This window comes from Prinia subflava, chromosome 7 (assembly GCF_021018805.1).
Source record: "Prinia subflava isolate CZ2003 ecotype Zambia chromosome 7, Cam_Psub_1.2, whole genome shotgun sequence".
In the NCBI taxonomy this organism is placed as follows: Eukaryota; Metazoa; Chordata; class Aves; order Passeriformes; family Cisticolidae; genus Prinia; species Prinia subflava.
Window position 1 is genome coordinate 7,193,328 of NC_086253.1, and position 22,450 is coordinate 7,215,777.

General features: G+C 44.5%; 1 long non-coding RNA gene across 1 annotated transcript; it reads right to left on the reverse strand.

The window, feature by feature from the left end:
• Positions 1-12,539: 12,539 nt before the first annotated feature.
• On the reverse strand, positions 12,540-21,813 carry LOC134552669 (uncharacterized). The gene is made up of 3 exons (XR_010080913.1): positions 21,676-21,813; positions 20,604-21,490; positions 12,540-15,380 (listed from the first exon to the last, which is right to left on the reverse strand). It is a non-coding gene; the product is annotated as an uncharacterized LOC134552669 (long non-coding RNA).
• Positions 21,814-22,450: the final 637 nt, after the last annotated feature.

The following is a 22,450-nucleotide window of genomic DNA, read 5'->3' on the forward strand; positions in this document are numbered from 1 at the left end:
TTTAGAGTTGGGGGGAAAAAATGAGAAAAAGCACATTATTTCTTCCAATGCCCTGATTCAGAGGAGTTTATAGAAAGAGCTGTAGAAGCCCTGGATGATCAAAAGGACTGAGATGGCCAGGAGAATCTCCTCCCCTCCTCCACACTTGGGCAGGATGCAAGGTTTGGCTGTGGATACATAAGAGCCATGTCTGCATGCTTGTAGGATGCTTTAAATTTTATTTTAAGAAGAAAATCAAATTAGTACAAATTAGTAGTTCCAAAAGGTGTCTGCTTTGCTCTTCTGGTTGAGACAGACTAAAGGCTGACTTGAGTTCAATGGGATGAAACTCAGCCCAGCTGCTTCATCAGGTTCTGCTTCTCTGTGAGTTATTGACCTTCAATCAGGTCTGGTGGTCCAGTTTTAGGGTGACTTTGTCTGGATCAGCAGCAGAAGCAGGAATCCAAGGTTTATTTCCCAGCTGTAGACAACTTCCTCCTCACCTTGTCTGCAAATAGGAAGCAACAAGGTCACAAGGCTCCTCCCTGGGGTCTTGTGAGCCCACCAGGTGTTGGGGCTGCCATCGGCATTGTGCCACCCTGTGCCTGCAGGGATGGCATCAAAAATGATGGGGATGCAGCTGCACCAGAGGCATTTCTTGCTCAGATACCAGGTCCACACAGATCTTCCCATTTCTGTGTCACACCAGGACCAGGAGAAGGCCTTGAAAAACGAAGATGGCAGCATGGAAGCAGCAGGGGAACGCTCACAAAGCTTTCTGGAAAGCTGAAAACAGGAAATGTTTAATCAAGCTCTGAGGGGAAAAAAAATACTTTAAAAAAAAGAAGAAGAAGAAGAAGAAAAGTCAGTCTCTGAGCAGTCAGGATGTTTGTGAAATCCCTGCCCCGTTTATTATGATGCTGAGTTTCAGCTGGCTGTTTTATTAAAGGCAGCTGGGACACATTACTTGCGCATTAACACTGAGCCAGCTTTCATTTTAAAACTTGCCCGTTGCTGGGAGCTTTCCTTAATGCCTTCCTGCTGCTGCCAGCTCCATAATCCACACCAGCAGCCACGGGGGAAGATCACCTCACTTCACCATGCTTCTTATTTCCGGAGAAAGGGCTAATAAAACCCAGCCTGGCTGCTCAGGAGCGGGACCATCGCGCTCCTCGCCGCGTCTCCGAGGTGGAGCAAAGCTCGCAGGAGCTAAACGTCGGCGGCGCATCTGCCAAGAGGACATCTGCTCGTGGTGCAAACCCCTCCACATCACGTGCAGCTCTCTCTTAATTGCTTTCCAGGGATGTATTAGAGCTTTTTGCAATGTAAACTGTGTTTCAGTACATCACAAATCACTGAGGGATGGCTCCAGCGGATCGGGTGGAGGCTGGCGGTGGGGAAGGCGCTTCGGAGGTTTGTCCGTGCGGCGTGGCAAGAGGGGTGCTGGGGTTTGGCAAGCTCAGTCTCTGTCCTCCAAGTACACAGGGCCAAAATGTTCATCTCAGGGATCTGAGAAGTTACTGAAGTCCGTCACCCTCAAATTGTTCTGTTTAAAGAAACACTCATGTGCAAAAGGAGAGAGGGAACGTGTCCCTCTTGTGCCCCCAGCCCTGTACTTTGGGGCATCAGAAGCTGTCTGGGCCCTGCCTACCATCCTGGTCCTGAACACAGCTCTAAATGCCCTCTGGGAACCTGAGTATAAAATGCTGCTGTGAATTTGGGAATTCACAGTTTTGGGAAGGGGTCAAAGGAGTGATGTTCCTATGCTCACATCCCTTCTTAGCCTGGTGTCAGAACAAGACTGGTGCCATCACACAGTGTGGGGCACACGTGTGGTTTGCAGCAGGTTTGTTCCCTAACTAGTTTGGAACTCACAAGCTGACTTCAACTAAACATAACTGAGAGGCAGAAATTTCAGAATTATTGAGCCCTTACAAGTGTGAATAAGCTGTGGGCTGGAGAGAAGCAGTTCTGTTAATGCCCTTGCTGACAGGCTGCACTGGGCTTTGTTAGACACTCGAGAACCCACACGAGCATGCTCCATCAGGTGGTTCCAGTGCAGAGGACAGTTCCATTCCTTATGCCTTATTAGTGTTCACCCTTCTCCCATGTTCAGGAAGAACCCTTTTTCTTTTACATGGGACTAGCCTATGGAACAAATGGATATGTTTCCTCCTGACATATCTTAGCTGATGCCATTTCATTTCTCAGCGATTCTAGATGTTCCCTCATGCCATAAAAATATCAGAAGCCTTTTTCCCCACCTCAAATCTCTTTATGCCTTAATTTGTAAAATCACACAACAGGTTCCTCAGATTAGTAACATCCATACAGAAAAAGAAGGGGTTTCTTCCTATAAAGGCCTTTGTTTTGTCTCATTGTCATGCATTTGCACTTCTAGAGAGGATAAGTATCTGTACCATTCATTATTTCTTACCATATTTCTTTATGCTTTGTCTCCACAGAAAAAGGGCTTTAAGTTTAGTGCAGCAACACTCTACAGAAAGGCTCAATGCCTGGGAAAGCCAGAGGTACCAATCAGAGCCCTCCACAAGTTCTTCTTGGAAGGGAAACCACTGAACTACTGCAATGTGTTTATTAGGTTCATTAAATATTAAGGTTATATTTTATTAAATATAAAGTAGTGTAGAGCTGTAAGCCAAAATATGGCCAATATGCATAACTCAGAAGGAGATGTTTGTGTGTGTGTAGCTGTCTAATATTTCTGAAAACTTTCCTCACCAGGTCAAAAATCATGGATTGAGAATCCTTATGAACAATTTTTGTTTCACCAGATTAGCACTGCTCAAAGGGAAACTATCTCTGTGGGAAATTTTTGAAGGTCCCTGAAGACTTTGACATGGAGCAAGATGGAAGAGGAAGGAGGTATGCTCCCAGTCCTCCCAGGGAGGCAGCTAAGGGTGTATGTGTTCCCTCTCAGAGACCACTGGGGAGTTGACCTGAGCTTTAATGAAATGTCTCTCCATCTCTGGGAAATGCAGACAGGTGAAGGAGCTACCCTGTAAAGTTTCTTTTTTGGGTAAAATTTCCCTTTGCTTTGGGTGCTGCTCAAGCAAAGGAGTAAGTTGTGCTATGAACATCAGCTTTCAAACAGAGGGCTCTCTTTTGCAATACTCCTTCAATTCCTCTGCCTTGAAACACCTTGTCTTCCTCAGCTCCTCCATTACCATGTCATAATACTCATCTGAATAAATGTGAACTTTGTTTTATACCAAGTCCCCTGTGTTAGCAGGGAATTAATTACTGGAGTTCAGTATAGGAAGGAGCTCTGCACTTCATTCATTGCAGTTTGCTGTGATGAATTCAAGAGCAGTTGTGTCAGGCCCTGGGCTCGAGTAAATCTACATAACTGCACTAGACCAGGTGATGATCTGCCCTATTATTTTTCTTACAGTGCTGCAATTTGCCTGGGACACTTGGTTTAACATTTACATCCTGAGTCTTGCAAAAAGTGCCAGAGGAAATTTATAACCACGAGTTAATTAACCATGAATCAGTTAATATTTGGGCATGTGAAGTGCTATATACATGCAAGGGATTAAGCTGTCAGAGGGAACTTTGGTTTTAAATCTCTTAGGAAAGTTGTCACTTCTGGCAGCCTGCTGGTCTCCAAGTTAATGCTGTGCAGGGCCACTGCAGGAGCACTGATCCAGGGACAAAGTTCCTCTTGCTATTTTTTACATTTTCTGGGTTTACTCCATGGGATCCCCATCCAAATAATTCTCCCCCTCTCACCCTGGGAACCTCCCCAAGGCTTTGGTCAGGGGAGGAGCTGGTGCACAATGGCTGGGTGAGATTCATACTCCTGTGCTGTACAGATCAGTGCGTCCTTTCAGCTCTGGGAGACAGACAGACAGACACACACCTGTAAAGTCTGTAAGATCCCTGGTGTCTGCAGGGATCTTAGCAGCAACTGAGAGGTGAGCTCTGCATGGCAGCAGCAATTCAGTGGTGAATTTAAGGACCATCTGCTGTTGTTCCTCGTTCTGGCCGGTTTTGCTGGAAGATTTATACTCTAACCAATCTCACATTTCATTTTTATCCTGAGCAGTGCTGTAAGGAGTTAGTGCAGTGACCCTCTGACACTGCCTCTGCCCCTGCTGCTGTGCTTTGCCCTGGCCCAGAGATGCTCCATAGATGCAGGTAGAGGTGAGCATCTGCACATTAAAGCCAGCTCCTTACACCCCCTTGCTTCTGGGATCTTTGTGCTTCCACATGGGCTTTAAAACAGCTGCTGAAGCATTTGGGCAGCTGGGTGGATGGAGAGGGACAGAGATGTTAGTTTTGTGTCTGGCTGGCAAACCCTACTTATACTTGGGCAGCACGAGCTCTTAGGATAATATTAGTATGCCTTGTCATCAGAGAAAAGAAGATAAAGGCTAGGGATAAAGCAGGAGGGTTTTTAAAAATCCTGTCCCTGTTGATAAAGTCTGGCTTAATGGTGCTGTTTGCAGAGCTCTGGCTGTGGTCAATGAGCAGGAGGAGGAGCAGCATACCAGAGAGAGCTGGTAATCAATAACAGAATCACGGAATTATTTGGGTCAGAAGGGACCTTCAAGATTGTTATAAATGTCCAGCCAATTCCAATTAATAATTTTTTTTTATTAACTAAAGAATTACAGAACAAAAATTTTGGGCAAGCCAGCAATTGGAAGCACAGTGTTGATGCCTGGGATCGGCACTGGGTGAACCTCAGCTACGGCTCTATTGCACCGTAACTCCCCCTTGTTCACGAATTTAGTCCCTTTTGGGGTCCTCTTTTATACAGTTTATTTTGCCTGCGACAGAGGATTTCCCCACAGTTCGTCTTTGATCCTTCTTCTTCACATTCATTTCTGCCCTGCTGAATAGGGCTTCCGAGGAAAGATGAATATCAAGTTTGTTCCTCAGGAGCATGAATGGGGAGATGAAATCATGAATGGAGAGGCGTTCTCCCTGATCTATATCACCCCTGATGACTGGGTGCTTCACAGTTTCACCATCCCAGAGGACCAGTTCTGATCTCCATCCACCCTTTTTTCTGGTGTTAACGTTGCAATTCCCGAGTTCCCAGTAGGGGTATTGTTTCTCCCGGATTCCTGGCCTTGGATGCTGCCCATCCTAAAGTTCATCGGCTTCATACCCGACCTGCTTGTACATTTTATTTCACAAAACATATTTTACATCACATTTTATATACACCATAACACGAATTGTTCTACTGCATTTATCACAAAGATTATCTGATTCCACCCCCCTGCACACCCTCTTCTAGACCAGTTTGCCCCATTCTGCCTGTGCTTGGGTCTTTGCAGGGACACCGAGCAGCTCTGGGTAAATGCGCTCAGCAACTTTCAGCAGGGAGCGCCTGCTGTGAAACCCCTGAGCAGCCACTGCTGCCGGGCGTGTCAGCCCCTTGCTGGGACAGGGTCAGGCCCTGCTGCAGGTGCCCTGCTGGGGCCAGGAAGGGATCAGGAGCCGCGGAGAGCAGTGTTGGTGTCTCTGCATGGCCCAGGGGCTGCGGGAAGTGAGGCGGGCTGGCACCGCAGGACCCGGCACACGGCTGTCCCCAGGCCCCGGCAGGCCCGGCTGGGCTTTAGGATGTTGTCGTGGCTGCCCTGAGCTCCCTGAGGTGGCAACAACTGCGTTTCCCACAGCTTCAAAGAGCCAGCTTTGATGTGACAAACTCATTTTTTTTCTGCCTACTTGAACCTGATGAAGGTTCTGTGCGAGCAGCAGCTGCTGACAAATAGTGACAGTTTGCATGAAGAAAATGAGCGTGAATGGAGTGTGAATAAAGCTCTGCTAGACCCACTTAAAGCAGCTGAGGGCTGACTTTGAGTCACTGGAGTTGTGTAACCAAAGGAAGGGATGGAGCTGGATTTCCCTGTCTATGATAACCCTTTCTAAAATACTTGGAGAAATAAAGTTTGCATAATGATGTGCCATTATTCAGGGGCTCTTGCTACCTGTTTTGTCTGCTCTGCAGGTCAAATTCAGAAGCATTTTCATGGACAGAGAAGCAGAATAATATTAAGAAGGGTATTTTTTGCTGGGGGATGGTTTTACAGTTATATATGGGGTAGGCAAATGCCTTAGGTAATGTCATGATACCCACCATGTCCATTCACCAGTACAACTATTACCCATATTTCCTGTGTTACTCGGTCTTTTGGGGCCCAGTCAGGCTGGTTTTACCACAGGGAATAGCAATTAATGTTTCCTCCCAGGCTAAAGAGTATATTTATCTCTGTTCTCCTCAAAGTAACTCCATGAAGCATTAACATCTCAGAGGCTACTTGAGGATGATCAAGTGTTATTTATAATGCAGCCATTTTAACAGAAAATGCAGAGTTTTGGATGTAGGGGGCTAATTTATCAGTACTTCTGCTGTCTGAGAGCTTGAGCAATGCAGAAAATTCAGGGCTTATAAAACATAAGGCCAGATGTTGCCCTGTTTCTCTGCATGAGTTTAGCCACTGACATCTGGGGGCTGCTCCAAGGGCAGGGGTGGAAAGGCCCAGCTCTTGACATGGCAGTTGTGAAAGAAGCACTGAGGTGGAAACTTCCTGCATATTCTCCAGTATCTGTCTGCAAATCCAGACAGAAAGCCTTGTGGGGAGAACAGGCTGCCATTTACTTTACTTTTCAAACATTTATTCTGTTCCAGCACCTACCACAGCATCTTATTCTGCACCAGATGGGAATGGATGAGCTGAGCTCTTGATATGACCACAGAGTGAATTTTTTCATGCAAGCATAAGAACAGCACAGTGAGGGAGATGGATAGATATCCAATAAGTTTTCCCCCAAACAAAACAGTTATTAATGATTCTGCAAATTTCCCTCAACACTAATTTCCTGTTTCATGCAATAGGTGAAGAATGTCAGTACTTTGTGGACTTCAGGGCTCATTTTTTGTCCTTAGTTCCAAGTCCCTGATGGACCAGACACCTATAACATCTTTGTGATCAGATACGGTCCAAAATGTTTACTTCTTGTTTCAACACGTAGTTTCTAACATTTTGCCTCCCTTGATTCTAAATCTCTCAGGTGCCAAGAACCTGGAATTTCACCCAGCCCATGTAGGAGCTGGTTTGGCATGCTCTCACCCCACACCCATCAGGAGCAGCCTTACTGGAAGAAAGAAAATTGTATCAACAAGAGATTAGGATCAGATCAGCTCAAGGCAATATCCCTGGAAAAAACCCAAACAAACAAGCAAACAAAAAAAAAAAGAAAATATGAAGTTGGCTCTAGGGTGAGCATTACACTTGACTGGCAGAGGTCTCTGGCTACAGAAAGGTTTGGGAAATGGTGGCTTCATTAGTGTGACTGATGGAATTGCAGAGAATCCCCATACAGAGCCACGAGGCCCAAGCAGGCCGTTAACACAATTCCACTGCATTTTTCTTAAACCAGCTAGGCTGTACTGTTGTGGAGGCCCATTTTTTTTCTCCAATTTGTAGATTCATTTCACAGGGAGTGATTTTGCAGGAGCACCTTCTGATTTAGCTCAGCACAACCCAAAGTCAGACTGTGGTCTCCTGAAGGAACACTTTAATTTCTCTCACAGTCTATCCCCTCGTGCTCAGTCTGTTGGCAGCTCATAGCATGCACATGTACATTTCTTATGAGATCCCTGATGACCACAGGGAAAAGGTCCTGGGAGATGCTGGAAATACATGTGCTGTATGGAAACTATATCTCACCCAGGTGCACAGCCCTTGTGAAGCCTGAGCCTCTGAGGAGCTGAAAAACTCTCTTTCCTGTGTGGGAGGAAAAGGTTTTGCAAAGGTTGTCAAGTGGGAACAGAAATGCTTAAAACATAGACAAGAAATACATATAATTTGCCTGTGGTACCTTAGGCTGTTGGGTTTTACAGGCACATTCATATAGAAATCAATTCAAATTCATCTTCCACAATAAAATGAAAGGGGCAATTAAAAACCACCCAAATAATAAACCCCAACCACGAGAACCTATCTACATAGGAAATTTGCTTTGTTACTGCAGTCGTGATAAACCATGCCAAATAAAGTTTAGCCCCTCTGTGCTGGGGACTACACAGAAAGATTGGCAGCCAAAATTCAGTACAAGGAACATGCAACCTTCGTAGTCAGAACACCACACCACACATTTTCCAGCTGTTTTTCTCACATGAAAATTGTAGCCTCAAAATACTAAGCAACTCAGTGACACAAAACCAAAAGGGCATGCTAAAATCAGAAATTAAACACTGCTGTGCTGAATTCTGATCCAGCGAGGGGTGCAGTTGCTCAGGCACTTCACAGTGATCAGCAGCTTCTGCAGATGTGTTTCCAAATAAAAACATGACCCTGCACAGAGACCTCCCCTCTTGCCTGTGATAACTCCTCCATGAAAACATACCTTCATCATAGGGAGGGTGGGTGGGTTGTTTAGCTTTGGAATCAGGAGCTGCTTCAGCTTCTCCCATGCCCACACCTGCCTTCAGTTCCTTTCTGAAAGCAGCTCAGCTGTGTCTTCACTCAGGTGCACTCTGCGTGTTAGCAACAGCAGCTCCTCTCTCTGCTGCTGGCATCATCGTGCTTGTTCCCTCCAGAGCAGCAGCAGCTGTTTCCTCTGCATGTATGAAAGTCTTTACACTACCCAAGAACTGCTAAATACCTCTAATTGCCCGTGTAATAATCTCAGAGGGAAGGACATGAGCTGGATAATTCCCATCTGTAGATGGAAACTCTCACTCCCCTCTCTGAGGAAGCACAGAGTGGCTCCTGGTGAAAAAGAGGTTGTAAGTTGTTGGAGATGATCCTCCCAGGCTGGAGCCTGTGTCTTACTGGTCTGGGGAAGAGCATACGAAAATGGCAAATGTAGTGTTGCTTATCAAAAATAATTCCCTTCCTATCACTGATTTGCAGCTTGACTACAAATTACCTTTTGTTGTTTCATGTCTCTCTGTTGCTTCCTCATGCGTGTATTTGCCTGGTGGCCTCTTTGAACCCAGGCATGTGTCTGATATCCAAAGCACCCAGTGTCAAGGAGTTCCAGAGTTTAACAAAGAAGCCTTTTCTTGTGTTAGAACTTGATATTTTTGTGTGGTCATTAATTGTTATTCTATCAGGAGGGGATCTACTTGTTGCGGACCCTCGATATATCCTCTTGTGCTCAGAAGTTTCCAGAACCTCCTGATTTGTCTCTTGTAACTCAGTGGCTGTGGAAACCAGCAGCTGATGAACTCAGTTGCCCCACTTCTCTGAACTGCAGGAGGTCAGAACTATTACTGTTTATTTTTCTTGGTTTTTTCCTCCTAAAATTATTCTTTTTTTTTTTTATGATTTACATACTAATACGCAATTAAATGCTTTAAAATTTAGATAAGCCACTCTCTTAATCCTTTTCTATACTTTGCCTTCCTCTTCCAGCCTCCTGAGGGTCTTGACCTGCAGTTTGAGAAACTACTGCACAGCATTTGAGACAGTAGGCTGTATCCTTAAGTTGCCTTTTGTAAGAATGAAACTTTTATTTATGATCAGTTTGTGGTTTGAAAAGGAACTGTACATCTCTCCAGCAGCTCTTTCACAGCTCATAGAGCAGCATATCAACATCAGTGAGCTGAAGTTTACTGAGTCTTAGGAGATCAGTGAGTCTTAGATGTGCTTCAAGCCTTGCCATCTCACTGAAATGTTGATGTTTCTGCATTGGAAAGAGCCAGGAAAAGCTCAGTTTCATGTTTTCCTTGTCCTTGATCTTGTTCTAATACTTACCCAGGTTTCAGAGATTTGGAAACAGGTACAGAAACTTGGGCTGCATCAGAGGACAAATCCTGGGCAGAAACTGTGTGCTGCTTTCCCTTTCCTTACGCTTTAAACCCAAGCTTGGACCTTATTGAAGGTTAAGAAACAATTTGCAAATTGTTAACTGAGGAGTGATGATTAATGTTTCATTTCACAGAGGAGCTGGAAGCAAGGCTGTTTCCATACACAATTCAACAAGGAGGTGAAGGCAAAAGGAAACTGCACACCATCCATCTCCTATGGTTCTCCTAGGATCCAGATGGATCCTAAAAGTCTTAAATGCTAAGGAAAGCAGAGGAATTTTGCAGGATCACAGGCCACATTAGAATTTCTATTTTATACCTCATAACCTGGCATTTCTTTTCAGGAGTAGTGACATACCTAATTCACGGCAGAAGAAATCATTGTCAGGTAATCCAGCTTTGAAGCAGAACAAACAGTGAGAACAGCATCAGAAGCTTTGAATAACAAAAAACTCATACCAAGGAATGCCAGTGGAAACATGCTCCTTCTGCAGGTCTGTTACTGCCATTTATTGGGCATAGGCTGTGAATAAACACTAGAAATCTAAATGGCATTAAACTTTGGTAATGGCAGCACAGACAGGATGTACAGGCTTGGATTCCTCCGTAGCCACATGAAGGAGGAGTGATTAGAACTGGCTGGACAGTTGCCAACAGAGTGTTCTCATTGAGAAATAAAATCTTGTTACAATGCAAGTACTTAACTAACTCACACAGTAACTTTGAATGTCATGTGCTGGAGAAAGGACCAAGTTCTCAGATTTTTGAAATGAACCTCAAACAAAATAACACATGATTTTTTTTTTTTTTTTCTCACAAATGATGTTTTGGTTTGGAATTTAAAGCTATATACTTGAAAATGAAAAATAAATCCCAACCCACTGACACTGTGTAATCAATCCTAAATGCTATTTCTTCCATCAAAGAAGATTTCCCCGTTTACTGAGCAGTGGAAAGAGAGGGAGTATTTTAATGTGGCATGAAGACAGATGTCAGCCTCTCAAAAAAGATTAGTCTCTACTGTCAGTGGTACCCAGGCCAGGGAGCAACCTCTGGCTCCAGAGAAATTCAGTGCAGACAGTTTTGCACTGGTAACATTCGGGGCAACTTCTAGGAGCAAAATGTCTGAGTCCATGCTGTGTGTCCAGGCACAGAAATCTTTACGTTGTGGAGGGAGGTGTCTGGTTGTACAGGGTGCAGTATTGGATGTGACCAGAGCCCTGTGGCCCGCCATGACCAACAGCTGCAGTTCAATATTCTCAGAAAACTTTAATTCTCTCTTTAGATGGCAGATCTTGTTGCATGGGGGATGAGCCCTGCAAGCTTTCTGACTGCATCATCTCTGCCCGGGTCTGAGCCCATGACTTTGTACAGTGGCAAAGATCTTCAGTGGTTCAGAACACTGATGGCCTCTCCAACTTATTTTCCTGCTGATCAAAAGTTTCTGGAACATACAACCAGATTTCAGGCTTGCCTGTTAAAGGAAATAGATTTCAATCTTGGCTTTTTACCTGGTACTCTGTTGCATGGAAGCACACAGCCAATAGCCATGAAAAGAAAGGGGCTTATGATGAGATGATTCTTCTATTCTGCAGGCAAACCAAAATACTGATATTCATTTAACTGATTTAAATGAAATTTCCATTTTGTTTACAAAAGAGATTGTGACAAAACACTTGCCCTGGTTTACATGTAATGTTAGGGTTTAGGCTTTCAAATGTCTTAAGAATTATCTAAATGTAACTACAGAGTGAGAATGATTTAATTTCAGTTAATCTGTTTAAGTGAGAATAATTTAATTTAACTTAATTACTTTGAAGACAAGCTCTTTTCATACTCCATCTAAAGTTAGGCAGCTCCAGAGGATAAATCACCCCATCTGTTGCAAAGCTTTAAAAGCAAAATTGTATGAAGGTTTCCCTTGAAAGCATCAAAATCAAGTATTTCTGTGTTTAGCCTATTTTTTAAATAGCTTTGTGAAAGCAACACATGGAAAAAACATTAGTCCCAAATTAGCCAGTTGACTGGAATCAACATTTTAAATTAAAAACGTTCTAATCAAAGCCCTTTCTTGTCAGCCATTCAGAGCTGTTTCCAGCAGCTGAGGAGTCAGGCATTGAGGACACTGAAGCTGCAGGAGCAGTGTGGATGGTGTGTTTGTGCACACAAATGCAGCTTGCATGCTGCCCCAGCGGTGCATTTCCTGCAATGATGCATGTGCGTGCAGCAGCACTGCCTGCCACACTGCCCTCTGCCCTGAGGTGCTCCCAGAAAACATGCCACTCTGCAGAACCTTAACTCTGTGCTTGTGACCCTGTTTTTGAGCCCTCTGGAGCTCCGAGCAGATCATGCTTGCAAGCTTTGATCTGCGAGACTGCAGGCCAGAGCAGCGGGTCTTTGGTGAGATCTCTGTGTAATCCACAGAGTCAAAGAGCTGATGTTGGGAAGAATGCCAGTTGTGACAAAACACAATGAAATGATGAGCATTGGCACCACTACAGTGCAGTGTGCTGCTCGTCCCCGACAGCAATCCTGAAAGTCATTTGTACATGGAAAGTACAAAAAGCCATAATTAGACCACATGGCTGAGCCGTTCCTCTGGGGTCACTCAGCCGAGCTGGAGAACTTTTCTCTTGCAGCAGAGGAGTGACTGGAAGGGTCAGGTCCAACCTGGAGGATTTCCACTTTTAAGAATTTTTTTAGAATTTTCTCTTACATCTCTATGGAAACCTCCCATTATTGGCTTTCTGGGGGGGGGGGTTGGAAATAGCCTGTATCTTTGATCTTAACCACAGCCCACACGGTCTATGAAACCTGGAGAGCTGCAGTACTGGGATTCAATACCCCAGAATAGAGCAGCCATTCTTAATATGTCTGTATTTTTAACATCCTCGTCTTGGGCAAGGTACAACACTCCAATGACTGAAATACAGCATGGTGCAGAAGAAAATACGGTTTATCCATATATATTTGCTTAACTGACTCTGAATAAAAATATGAACAACTCAGGGAGCTACATGGGGTGGAAATCTCATGTGTAAAGGGAAGGTCTGGGAGTCACCCCCCCATGACATTCACTGTCTTACTCTTGGAGAAGGCCAAGTGCTGTGAAGAGAAATAATGACAGCTATTTGTTTCAGGTAAAATGTGGGACCTTTCCAGTTCTCTCTGCTCGTGATACAACTCCAGGAAACGTTTCTTTAGTCAGCAGGGTTATATCAGCAGAGATATGATGGAGGTGAAGGGAACTGTCACTTAGAATTTCATATCTGTTTTTTAGACCACTGAAAACTGATATAAAGCCAGTGAGAGAGCACACCACCTGAGAACTTGTTTGCCAAAAAACCTTGAATTTTGTGCATGTTCCACTTTCATGGCCATCATGAAGCATCAGCAACATCATCAAAATCAGCACCCAGCCCTAGGAAATGTTTATGTCTTAATTTTTCAGGTCCTGAGCATTTTATAATCAATAAATTATTTTATTCACAGAGCAGTTCAGTAAGGTAAGGGGTCACAAAATGTATTTCTGAAGGCTACAAAAGATGATGGTGAATGAATGATGGTGTCCCTCAGTTACCCAGTAAATTTTTAGTACAGTTGGTATTGATTCTCAATTCTCATCTGTTGGTTTCCATTTCAATGCCTGAATTATGAGAATGAACTTTATTTGTCTTTTATTTCCTGGCTCTTTTTTATTCTTTATTGACCCACTCTTTTCACCATTATGCACAACAAAAGTGATTCCTTTCCAGGCAGAGAAAAATCTATGAGTGTGACAGCTGGTTCCAATATTTCCAATTTCCAAATACTGGTGTTTATCACAAATTTTGAATTTCCCTCCAAGCAAACCCAGGAACCCACGCATTTTTTCACCAAATTCTTCCTCATTTTTTACCAGCCATGTGCAGGATGTGGTTGGGGTACAAGACAGAGAAATGTCAGTAGCATTTCAAGTGAAATCTTTGATATCAGTCTACAAAAGGCAGGCAGATGGGGCTTTATACTTCTGTAAGGGAAAAACTTCAAAGAAATTTATTTATTTATTTGAATATTTCTATAGTGTAGATCTAATTGAAGAAGGTGTGTGCTAAACATGGGCCACCTCATGCCTTCAGCCCTTCGGACTCTACAGAGACATTCCCAGCTCAGAATCTGTGGTGGAAATGTCTTGTTGACATATTTCATTCCTTTCACCATTTTACTGAATAGGCCATTGATTTTCAACCAGTCACCAAGCATGGTTTGTCTGCCTGAGCATCAGAAAAATGAGCGTCAGAGACACCAGAAGGCCCCAGTGTTTATTGGTGTGGCTGGTGTCTTGACTTCTTTTGATACCTCACATGTTTTTATGGTGGTGGGTGGGGAGGGCACCTCTCCTGCCTTGTGGGAAGCTCATCTGAAGTGAGGGAGGACGAGGAAAGCTTCGATCATTCAGTGCTGTGCAAGCCCCAGCTCTCACGAGGCACCAAAGCAGCCCTTGCTCTGCTCGTGAGGGGAAGGAGCAGTGCTGTGTTTATCAAATTAAAGCTGGGTACAGCTCTTCAAAGGCAAATCCTTGTGGCACGTCACAGCAACACCATGATCAGTCATGATTTATGAGTGTCTGGCAGCTTCTCTGCCAGATGTGCCTGTGCTTTGTTTTCTGCAGGAGCTGGAAGCCGTCCATCCCAGAGCCGACCCACGCAGAGGGAGTGTGCAGAAGAGACAGGTTCTTGGAAAGGGAAACCAGGCATTTTGGAAATGGCAGAGCCCCTGGGCACTGCTCAGATGTCTCATCTGCCTGTATGGAGCTGCATCTGCTCTTTACAAGCTGCAGGTTTCACTGATGCGTAGAAGGATGTTGTGAAAGGCAGTTGTGGCTGGGATTTGCTGGGGCTTGCAGGTGGTAGTAAAATTTTGGAGAGCTGACAGCAAGTGATGTTGTAGTTCAAAATCTTAGAGAAATAACTGCGACAGTTATAGGGATATAAAACACTCAAGATCTGTTGAAGCTGGTGGAAAATTTCCTATTCATATCTTGGGGACAGAAATAAAATGGGATTCAGTGATTCCTGGTAATGTTTGTTGTCTGGAAGGAGCCACACATGTAATTCATTCTGCATTCATTTGAAGTGCTGGTGGAGGAATCCAGTCCACCTGCCTAAGGCATGTTGAGGAATAATCCTCTTACACTGGGTGAAAATGTCTCTGCACAGTTAGTGAAGCTACTTCCCTCTGGGCTGGGCAGATCCTCACATTATAGAATTCCTAAGTGCTCTCCTCTCTCTCCCCATAGGAGATGCACAATCACTTGCTTTAGGATGCCTGGTTCACCTGGCCCCTAAAAAGTACAGCTGCTAAGGGAAGCAGAATCTATTTCCCCCAGATTTTCCCCATTCCTCTGGTTTGGGACTACTTGGGTTCCAATGACTTCAGCTCAGTTTTATCAGTCAGTCATGGAAGTGACTCTGCTGAAGCCCATCCTAAAGCAGCACTGCAGGAATTGGGAATTGGAGATAGTGAAGTCAGAGTGAAAAGGTTGTTGGAAGCAATCTGATCCTGAAAGGAGATTAACAGACATGACTTTCTAGCCTTCTGGATCTTTTGTTTCTTTGGTGTGCTGAAAAGATGATATAAACAGAAGAAAGATGTAAATGGGAGTGTACTCTGGAAAAAGCATAGCCTGGGGAGGGTGTGGAGCAGGAGGGGACATGCCTCTTTGGTGGGTATTTAATACTCTTTGATAGGAGTCAGCAGAGAGGCAAGGAGAACCTTCCCTTCATGTTCCCAGGCTGTGAACTGATCAGAGACTGTCAGATCACAGATCACTCCCTTGTTAAGGCCAGAGCCATCTCCAGGCACAAAGCTCAAGAGATCCGGGGTCTCCAGTCTCTGTGGGAGAGGCAGTGCAGGTCTGACAGCTCATGCTTTAGTGGTGTTCAAGAGGGCTCAGTCTAAAGGCACAAAATAAGTGATTTTAGACAACACTGGACTCTACCACACATCTTGAAGGACTAATTGGAAATAAATGAGTTTGGAGGCAGACCAATTCCTGTCCATGCTTGGCTGTAAACCCCTTTCTAAATGCAATTTCTTGGACAGGTAGGCCATAGAGGGGTCTCACCTGGAACATCTCACCACTGTGTATCTGATTTTCCTTTATATGTGGGCAAGAAGCCTGGCAAGCAAATGATAGCTGGAGATGTAAACTCTCAGGAATAGCAAGTTTCATCCATTTCAAACTCAAATCACTTTAAATCCAGATGGTGGCTAAATTACCTTCCTTGAGAAATTTGTCATCAGCAAATAGAAAGGTGACAAATTCCACAAACCCATCAACATTTATCATTGCTGAAGTGTGAAGAATTTGCAGAATCTGTAAGGAGGATGCTGCTTACATACTTCCCTTTCTCCAAAGAGAATTCACCTAGCAAGGATATATATTATTAATGATCTTTTAAATATTTTAGATACAGTCTGATTGGTGGGTTAAGGGCTTTTGCCCTGGTTAATTTTACTGTCCTCTGTCCTCATGACTGGATTTTTATTTTACATTACTGGTAATACTGCTGAAATGCAGGCTGTGGAAATGTAGATTTGGTGACTAGATTAGACCCCTGGGGTAAAATGCAGAGAATTCAGAAATGAGAAAATTATTTGTGGGAAATCTCAGCCATGAAACCTCTAACTGTGGTTCTTATTTCCAGGTGTGAGGCACACAGGGGCCAGTTTCAGCCCTCCTTTCTTCCTGGGTCCAAGTCTTAGAGTGATGAAGGTCAAAAGACTTAAGAAGTTTGCTTTTAATGTGGTTCCCTCTCTTGCTTTATGAAAGGCCATTGCTGGATACCCAGAGGCCACACCTTAGGATGGATCTGTCCCTGTGAAGCCAAACACCTGAGATCCTGACAGAGGTAATGTGGGTGCAGAGAGATATGAGGAAGAAGAATTTCACCTGTTGGTCCTGGAGCAGTGTTAAAGAGTAGCTTAGGTCTGGGCTGACAGTGATTGTCCCAGCCAAACCAGGCAGCAGCATGCACAGTATAGAAGAGAGATGATGATGATGATGAGGGTCCCAGAGGACCCATCTGCTTTTGGAGAGAAATTTGGAAATTGCAGACCTCAGACTGCAAGAGACTTCCCTCAGTATCTGTGCACCCATGGGCAATTCTTGTCCTTATGTGAAAACCATCACAGCTCATACCAAAATACAAATGCACCCACACACCCACAGAGTGAAACCTGCTGCTCTGAGCACTGACTGTTGGTGTCAGTGACCACTTCGGGGTCTGAATTGTCATTAGCAACCTCTGGGGCTTGAAAAGGAGCCAGGAGCCCTCCTCTGCAAGGAGTGGTGTGCCTTGCTGGCCCTGTTGTGGCAGTGGCAGACGTCCTGGCCAGCACCAGCAGCTGCCACCAGCCCCTGGCCATCGTTCCCCTGCTCTTTCCCCTGTGCAGGTGTCTTGGGTTATGTAAGCAAAAATGTGTATTCTATTTCATCTGTTGAAACCAGCTGAGGAGATGTCTTTTTTCCTTTATCTCTTGTAACTCCAGGGGGAAGGGGGGTGGATGCCTTCTGTTAATGGGCCAGCTGTTAAAACCAGGGGAGCAATGTTCCTTATCTCTTCCAGGACCCATCCTCCCTCCAGGGGACATCTGTTGTTAATGAGCCATTAAGGCTCACACCACATGACTGATAAAATTAAATCATTCCATTGTGAGATGCTCCACCCGGTGGGAGGAGCCAAGCATTCCTACCTGGATAAAATGTGAGATTCAGGACACCAAGATCCTCTTGTCCACTGGATTCTCAGAGGAAGACCAGACTCATCTCACCACCACTGAATCCTGTCTACAGGATCATCTCTACTCCAACAGAACCACATCTGCCACTCCAGGAGGACTTATTTGGACTGCTTCCAACACCCTGGCAGACAAGTCGTATTCCTGACTCCGTCAGAGTTTTCTAGGACTTTTGTTTGTTTTGTTCATTTGCTTTCTTTCTTTTTTTTTTTTTTTTTTTTTTTTTTTTTTTTGTTACTGTGTTTGCATTTTAAATATTCCTAGTAAAGAACTGTTACTCCTATTCCCATATTTTTGCCTGAAAGCTCCTAATTGCAAAACTGTAATAATTTGGAGGGAGGGGTTTTTACATTCTCCATTCCAAGTGAAACTCCAGTTTTCCCTGACAGATACCTGTCTTTCCAAACCAAGACAGCAGGGCAGGGAAATGCCCCAGCAGAGTTAATGCCAGACCACTCTTTTTCCAGGTCCCAGGGCTGCCAGGAGGGACTTTGGGGCTGATGGACTGTGTGAAAGGTGCTCCTGTCTGCTCCGCACAAAGCCACTTATCAGAGCCAGGAGGTGGGAAGGGGGAGAGTTACTGTACAAACAGGCATTCAAAATTAATTGCTTTTCATCTCTGGAGCAGGAGCTGGCCTTTCAGCCACAGGATACAATAAGGGCCTGTTCTGATTGTATCTGCTCAGGGGCCGTGTACAGCCAAGGGTTGTTTGGCAGGGGCAGGCTGAAGTTTTTTGGGAGAAATTAATCGAGCTACCAAGTGCTTTGTCCTCCTGGGGCTGGAAACAGTTACAGTGCTAATGGAAGTGATTACCTCGTGTTTACAACCACAAATGGGGTGTTTGCATCATATAATTTCTCTTCTCCTTGGAATTTGTGCTGTGAGCCGTTTTCACACCAAACACCTGCTTGTCATGGTTTGTCACTGCTTGTTGTGCCCTGATCTTGCTGATAAATCCCAGTATTTGATAGCGTGATTAATGTGTCTGAAATCAGTTTGCCAGCTCTGGTGCCTTTCTTATGAATCATGCAACATTCAGTGTTTCCTTTAAAACTTGAGGAATGACACGTAAACAATTACATGAAAATCTCTACCTTCATTGAAAAAAATAACTAAAAATTGCCCAAAGGCATAAGCCAAAAAAGCTGATATATAAAAAAATAAAATATCGCAGAATCATAGAATCCTGGAATGGTTTGGGTTGGAAGGGACTTTAAATATCATCTAATTCCAGCTCCCCTGCCATGAGCAGGGACATCTTTCACTAAATCAGGTTGCTCAGAGTCCCATCCAACCTGGCCTTGAACATTTTCAGGGATGGGATATCTACAGGTTCTCTGGGCAACCTGTGCCAGTGCCTCACTATTCTCACAGTAAAGAATTTACTCCAAATATCCAGCCTAAATCTACTCTTACTCGATTCACTAATATGTAATACCTGATGGTAAACATCCTGAGAACTCCTTGTGATCCAGATTATGCCATAAGATCCATGAAAGAGAAACCATGGATTGCACTGCAGTGATGATGACTCTGGACCTCAGGGGGACTCAGGGGGTCTACATGCAGGCAGCTTTTGGAGTCACCACACATCCACTTCACACCAATATACAAAATGTAAGGCCTTTTGTTCAAATGCCAGCTGCCTCATTCAGTGTAAACTGCTCTCCTCCTGTGATGGGCTGTCGTCTCCCAGTGTTGATTTCAAAATGCCAACCACAATGCAGGCAGGTCCCTACCTGCAGTTCTGCCCCACCTCTCTGCAGAGGAAAGACCTGACTGTGTCCTTACTCTGCCATTGTGTGCTGTGTGTAGTAACTGATGCTAAGAAATGGGGAATATCTCCCTTTACTGGGCTGAATTATGATTATACCCTCCTAAAATAGTATCTCTGCAAAAATGTCAGCAGGTAGTGAAGGAATTGGAGGTTGTTCCTGACATGAAGTATTTTAACTTGTTTTAAAAGTGGTTCCAGACTCTAACTCCATTGTTCTGATTTAACCATACCTTCCCCCAAATTTACATTGGAGGAGATAAAAAACCCCTTCAGTTACTTAACTCAAAGCATGTTACAGCGAGTTGCCAGCATAAACTTGTACTGACTTGTGGCTGAGTTCAGTGCTCACCCATATGGACCAAAGAGGTAAATATAGACCAAGTTAAAAACAAAGAAAATAGTGTCCTTCTGGGACAGTGTATCTTTATACTGGCCAGAAATCTCACATCAATTTTTCTTATACCCTCAGAAGGGAAAAACTGGAAAACAATGAAGAGAAACAAGCACATTTTTAAAGATGGGAAAGATATAATTTTTAAGGCAACATAGTAATTTTTCTGATTTCAAAACCACTTGCCTCATTGATTTTTGATCCAAACCACATAAACTCCATATAAAAAATACAGCCTGTCCCTATAGGGCATTTAAAAATATACACTCTTTAGTTCTTTTCCTTTGTCAGTATAGCATGTGTCAGTGTGGAACAAAAACACCAGAAATAATAAAAATGATAAGAGGGGATTATCTGCATTAGTCCAGGAGGTGCTGTGGAATCCCATAGCTGGGGATGAATCGTGGTCCCAGGCAGATGATGGGGAAGTCAATAGGGCCTTTGTCCCTGGTTTCAGTGAGGTTTCCATTTGCTCTGCTTCTGCCAAGGATCATCACATGAAGTGTGTTGCTAAAATGATGCTAATATACAAATGTTTTTAGCTTGCACTCCACAGTGTGTTAGGGAGACCAGAACCACCTAAGTTCAGGATGGGGAAGATGTGACACACTGTAACCAACAATTTTTTACCATACCGATCTCTGTCTTGTGCTGAAGTTCCCCATGTTAATCTAATATCAGGACACTTCACCCAAACCCAGCTGACAGCAGCAGAATTCCTCATCCACAGCTCTGGGCTTTGATTTGGGCCCATCAAAAATTTAGTGTCTCCTCGTTTCCATTGCTTTCCCCGTGTCACTGTGCATTCCTAAGTAATTCTACCATTACAATAACACCTCAGTGTCTTTTAGGATTGGTCATCTCATCTGCTTACCTCACTTGATCCTTCCCCCTGCCCTGGGGTCACTGCTGGGGTTCCCTTCTGCCTCCTGTGTTGTTGGAGGCAGAACTGATTGTGCTCCTGATGCAGATGGGCTGGATGAGCAATGAGAGTGTGGCAGCCTCCTCCCCTCACAAAGACTCATTTTTGGGTAGGCAATGTCGTATTCCTTGAAGCGAGCCTCCTGAAGAAAAGAGAGCTCTTTGTGACTGAACACTGGCAAAGTGTTTCAAGGGGTTTCTTTTCTGTGGCCTTTGCAGGACGGTGCAGGGGAGTCCTGCCCTGGAGAAGGCAGATGGAGCAGATGACCCCTCTGGCTCCCTTGGAGTCCTGTTTGGTATGGATGCTACAGTCCATCAGCCTCGGGGTCATCTTTGATCTCCAGGGTGCTTTTGTTTTCAATTTTCTTTACATCGTAAACCTTTGCAGCACCCAACAGGCTGCTGACCTTGGTGTTTTGGGAGCACACCAAGTCATTTGTTTAGGCTGTACCATTAAACCAGATGGCTACATTTGAAATTCTTTTATCTCAATCAATTTGGGTGGACTGAAATTGCAATTGCATGACAGCTTCTTGGGAATCACAATGATTGTCAATATCCTCGTCCTTGATACTCCTGTGTTGAAATTTCTCTGAGTCAACTTCCAGAGAATTAAGTAATTGCCATTGATAAATCTGTGCTGTGTATTCTCATGCATATTATGGAAAAAATGCTTTACATTCTTTTACATCCTGTTGACTCCAGAGGTGCACAGGATATGTAGGTATTTCTCTGGCTCCGGCTAAAGGAACTCATGTGTCCAACTTCACCATTGAAAGTCTGCCTTTGACTTGCTAGGAGCTCAATACATGCTGCATCACATAACTTGCCTGCATGTTCCTAAAATACAAATCCAAGATGGGTTTGGGTTTAAATGTTTTCCCTTGGGCACTCTTAAATCATGCTAAAAAAGTGCAGCTAGGGGAGGAGAGCGTTTTATAACCGACATTATTTATTTTCTTTTCCTTGCGATAAAACCTTGATCCAAAACTCATTAGAAACAATAAGAAGACACTCCTACTCACTCGGCGGGGTGAGAGTCCAACAAATCGTGTCCAGAGGCACTGTGTGGAGTCATACCTTTCTGCTGACTCACTTGGCTTTGGTGGAAGGCCTGGAGATCCCTGCCAGCTCCATCCCGCCCCGCCGGAGCTGCGGCCGGGCTGCCAATCCCGGGCGCATCCAGCGGAAGCGTTCAGCGTTCCTCAGGGAGCACACCTGGCTCTGGGTAGGTGTGTTTGTCCAGGCAGTGCTGGGAAGCCTCGTCTCCTGACTGGAAGCCAAACACCTCCCAGCTCGACGTGCTGCAGAGCTGAGATGTTTGCTCTGGGCTCAGCACCCGCCGCGGGCCAGCCCTGCCCTGCCGAGGGATGCAGGTCACCTCCAGAGGCTGCTGGCAGGGAGAGATTTGCTTGTTGTGGCTCCTTCCTGTGATAAATGCAGTAGATAATTCGTGTTATGGTGTATATAAAAATGTGATGTAAAATATGTTTTGTAAAATAAAATGTACAAGCAGGTCGGGTATGAAGCCGATGAAGTTTAGGATGGGCAACACCCAAGGCCAGGAATCCGGGAGAAACAATACCCCTGCTGGGAATTTGGGGAGCACAACATTAACACCAGAATAAAGGGTGGATGGAGATCAGAACTGGTCCTCTGGGATGGTGAAACTGTGAAGAACCCAGTCATCAGGGGTGATATAGATCAGGGAGAATGCCTCTCCATTCATGATTGCATCTCCCCATTCATACTCAGAAGGAACAAACTTAATATTAATTTTCCCTCAGAAGCTCTATTCAG